Here is a 4,744-nt window from a genome sequence, read left to right on the forward strand (position 1 = left end):
GGTGTTGCTGGCCCTTAAATGAACGCTTCTTGCTCTGAAAGTCTCGGTGCTGCTCACTCGGCACCGGCTTGCGCTTTGCACCTTCGATCCTCTTCAAGGCACGGTCCCCGATGACTTGCTCGAGAGCCTGCTGGTTGATAAGTTTCGATAGTCGTAATACACTGGTGCTTGCCTCTGGGCAACGATTATAGATCTCGTTCTTCACTTTCACTTTCAGATCTTCCGGCAACGAATTAACCAAAAGCTTATATTTCTTCTTAGCTCCCTTGTCACCATCGAAAAAACTAGTAAAACCATACTTGTTGATCAACGAGTTGCACGAGAGAAATAATCAATCACGCGAGACTGGATGTCGGAGTTAGTCATGTTCATTTTCAGTCAACGGCGAAAAGTTCATTGACAGGGGGCAAAACTTGGTTCTGATAGCTGTCCGTGATTGCGTGAATCTGCTCTAGCAGAATTTCATCGGTAAGACTGCTCTTGGAAACACCCCAATTCGCCTCGCACAGCGTAGTCAGCAAATCGACATCGAACGAGCTTTTAACACTTCGCAGCACTGCATCAAAGTCCTCCTTCCCATCCTTGCATCGCTCTTTCATAGCCTCTTCGTACTCCTTACGGAGCTTTAGCCACTCTATCCGGGCATCTCTCGACGTAGACGTTACCTTTGAAGCAGAAACGGTGGCGAAAATTGGCTGCGGAACTCTGGTCGTGCATGACGTGGTCGTCGCTTCCGTTTAAATAATAGCTTTAACGGTATGCGCTCTCTCCGTGCTGCGATTCTCCCTTGCATCGTCACCTTGGCTTCTAATATCACTGGTCATGTTCATCTTAGCTCAGTCGCGAGACCTTCGCAACTAAAGAATTCTTTGTAGTGGGTCTAGTGATAAAACACACTACGAGGGAAGCTGGCGCTTCCTAACAAACCCAAAGTCTATTGAGTTGTTCTGGGTAAAATCCCTAATGCATTGCTTCATCAATCACAGTCTGTCGGCCTGATGGTGGTTTCCTAACTCCTGGGACAGCCTGTCGTCCCAGGCGTCCCTAACCTCTAGCTGCCCTGCGATTGGATGGAGGCTTGCCAACGAGAAACCCCCACTTAAGGTGTGCCCTTCAAAGAGAACATTTTTTGGTAGCAAAAACGTTGGTGAATCGTGGTGCGTACAGCGGTGTAACCTGGCGGTTAGCCAAGGATAAGATGTTCGTGTCGACCCCGTGGACGCGAGACCCAGCTCATAATATCGAGAATAAGAACGATCACAGGAAACGTCAAGCACTTTGTAGAGACTCCAGTATGTGGGACACTGACTGACACGGACCCAGTAGATGCACGACGAGATTTATCAAGGCCCCACGAGGCTGCGCTACAAGCTGCGTGCAGGTTTCAAAACCAGCGACGGCTTCATGGTTCTGAAGGGCAAATGTGATGTCTGGGTAATCTCACGAGTTTCATCTGAGCTAAACCTTATACTGTACCGTACAAGATGAACCTAGAGGATGGCCGACTGGGCTACCTAGGATACATTAGAATACAAAAACCAGGGTCTGAAATTTTTTCTGTATCACTAAAATCAGTTTCTTAAAACAAAAACGGATTGTTGCAACCTTTTTATAATCTTGAATATGATATCGTTCCAATTTTTCCAGTATAATTTACAAAAGTAGGCTCATAGAAACTTCAGGTGCCGTACGAAGCAATTAGACGTCAGCGGCCGCCTCAGCGCCATGTCTTGATGTCTGTATTGCCTATACTAGCTCTTAGTTAAAAATCTGATAGCCAATCATTACCTCAGAGTCCACAAATAAGCAACTTGCAGTGGACTGCTCACTCTATTATTCCGACTTCCAAAAGCACCCTCCCTCAAGAACGATGCCCTCCGACAAAGACATCTGCGCTTACTTCTACGAGCCCCTCGGCGAGGGTCACTTCCGCTGCAAGCAGTGCGGTAGTGTGCGCAAACAGCTCGCCAACTCTGGCTCATGGCCCACCTGAAACTCAAGCACGAAGGCTTCAAGGCCCATTATGGCGCCTCTCTGTCCGGCAGCGCGGAAGTTCCTTAGGACTATAGCCTCGTATCCGAGGAGACGCCCCATTATTTTCAGTGGATACGGGGGGCTGTGGATCGGAGCATGCCGCTCTCTGAGGTCGCCAACAAGCTGTCACGCTCTATGGAACGGTGGAAATCCGTGTCGTCACGTGTGATTCGCAGCAGCATGCACGATGTAGCCAAAAAAGGTTGGCAAGACTATTGGACAGACATAGGTACAAGTTTCGGAATAATGTTCGGAGTGGTTACTGTTACATGCTCATTACAAAAATGATACGAGTATGTGCCTGGTAAGTGGTTCGAGGCTATCCAACGTAAATAAATAACTTTGCTCCCGTTACCTGCGGAATTTTATCAATGATTTGCGTACCGCACGCCATCCGTTCAGTCGGCCATTTGCGAGGGGGAGGCAGACGTCGGAAGAAAGGGGGGGGGCGGACAAATGGCGCCGAGCCACAGCAAGCGAGCGCGAAGCGTAAGGTGTGCGTGGGCAAAGTATATGTTGTCTACTAATCGAGTGTTTGATTGTAGCAAAGCTCTAGCTCTAGCGTGTCTAATTTTGAACCAGAAAGCAGCAGCACCGACGAGTCTAGCTCGGTAGGGCTACCCCCTGCGAAGATTCGGACCAAAACGTGTTTCCGTTAGCAAGGAGGAAACTGCAGCTCTGTGTTCGTCGGAATCTGTTGGGGGATGCAGCGGGGCTGCCGTAGCTTTAGCGTCAGAGGAAGACGTTCGACTCAAAGAGTCACTAATACTAAGTTCCTTATCCAAAGGACACTTACAGCTCAAGACCAGGGCTCAAAGCTAACACCTTAACTTTTATGCTTCAAAACCAGAAGTGTTTTATTTACTATTATTGCGGCCAAGCCGCCTAGGGGTAAATGTATCGATTTAACTATCTAGCATAGTTAAACCTAATCAAATGCATAACGTGTGGCTTTCGGCCAACGTACTGAGAGACCTTGTTAACTCTCCAGCTTATGTACTGAGAGTTTGTTAACTCTCCGGGTACTTCGTACCCCTGTGTGTTCCACACCATGTAAACCCGTTACACTCTCCCCCACTAAGATGAGAACATTCCGTTCTCGAAACTCTCCTCAGCGAGGTCACGTCTTGTTAAGACGGCGGAGGTTACTACACCTCACACCAGCGTTGTACAGCTCCGTGAGCTCACAAACGCCTACGCATCGTTGATGCCCAACTTCTCGTCGTCGGCCCACGGCCCAATGCTTCAAGCGCAGCGCGCATCTTGCTCTCAAGCGGTCTCAGACCTACGCTCGCGCTCCGCGCCTACTCCAAGAGTTGCAAACCACTTAGAGCAATGCTCTTGACTCATTCGAGTCGTCAACAGCAGCTCAGCGGTTGAATACTCGCTTCACAAGCGATAGGTCGGTGGTTCGAACCCACCAAGGCACAGCCCTCTCGTTCCATGAACGATTGTTCACGCTTGGACAAGCTTAAGGGCAACACCCTTTTAGCTCAATGGTTAAGCGTTGGCTTTGAGAGCCACAGGTCGGTGGTTCTAACCCACCAGGGCACAGCCCTCTCGTTACATGAACGATTGTCCACGCTTGGACAAGCTTAAGGGCAATCTTCTTTTAGCTCAGTGGTCGAGCGCTGGCTTTGGAAGCCACAGGTCGGTGGTTCAAATCCACCCGGGCGCAGCCCTCTCATACCATGAGAAGTCCGTTTTCGGACTGACGTACGGGCATCGCCCTTATAGCTCAATGGTGGAGCTCCGGCCTGTTAAGCCCAAGGCCAGTGAATCGATCCCCGTCCGGGACACCACTTTCGCTGTTACAGCGCATCCACATTTGGATCATGCTCATCGAGCAAGTTGTTTCAAAACAACAATGCGTCTATCGAGACGCTTGTGCCTGAACATTGTTCAGCACAACACGAAGCACCTGCTTCCTTCGGGACCATGTCCCTAACACTACGAGGTCTCTCCACCTCCTGCTCCCGCTGCGAGCACCGCTCATACGTACGAGCTGGCTGCTGCAGCCACTGGTCAGAGCCTGAGCTCAACTACTGACCTGATCGCTCCCCACTCTAGTGGGAGGCGCCCAGCGCCTGGCGACGCTGTCGCACGCCATGGTGGCGCTTCGGCACATGATGTGCCCGGTCGTAAGCGTCAACGACGTCAGGGCAATCTTGCTGGAGGATAGCCTCAAACTCCCATGAGTTCTGTGAGTGAGGATTACCCCTCCACTCACAAGTACTGGGTACGACCCTGGCGTCTACGCCACGCCACAAGCGTTCCACGTGAAAGTGGAGCTCACCATGCTCACGAGCAGAGCTGGAGGAGGCCTGTCTCAGCTGGGCTCTCGCGGGGAGAGCCAGCACTTGCCGAACGGCGTCTGCGTCCATACGACGCCGGCGTCCACGACGCGAACGTTCTCGTTCACGCTCATCGGTCGATCTCGAAGAGATGATCCACCTTGTGGAAAGGTTAGAGCCACCACTGTTGACTCACAACCAGGTCTCGGACCTTGAGCGTCCAGTCGCTCGGCTGAGCGTTCAGCTTGGCTTGCTCCTGCATCTCGAGCACTTCGCTCCGCGACCTGTGGCTCTGCCACATGCTGTTGATCAGCCATCTGTGGATCCACCACTTGCTGTCGTTCAGCCTCCCGTGGCTCTACCACTTGCTGCCCTGCAGCTGTCCGTGGTCCAGCCACCGTTGGTGCCAACGCCTC

General features: G+C 51.4%; 1 pseudogene across 1 annotated transcript; it reads left to right on the top strand.

Moving 5' to 3' along the window:
* Positions 1–3,761: 3,761 nt before the first annotated feature.
* On the top strand, positions 3,762–3,833 carry PITG_29082 (annotated as a pseudogene). Its single transcript has one exon. The product of its transcript is annotated as a tRNA-OTHER (tRNA).
* The last annotated feature ends 911 nt before the right edge of the window (positions 3,834–4,744 follow it).

The sequence above is a fragment of the Phytophthora infestans genome, genomic scaffold (genome assembly GCF_000142945.1).
Source record: "Phytophthora infestans T30-4 supercont1.51 genomic scaffold, whole genome shotgun sequence".
NCBI classification, from domain to species: Eukaryota; Oomycota; class Peronosporomycetes; order Peronosporales; family Peronosporaceae; genus Phytophthora; species Phytophthora infestans.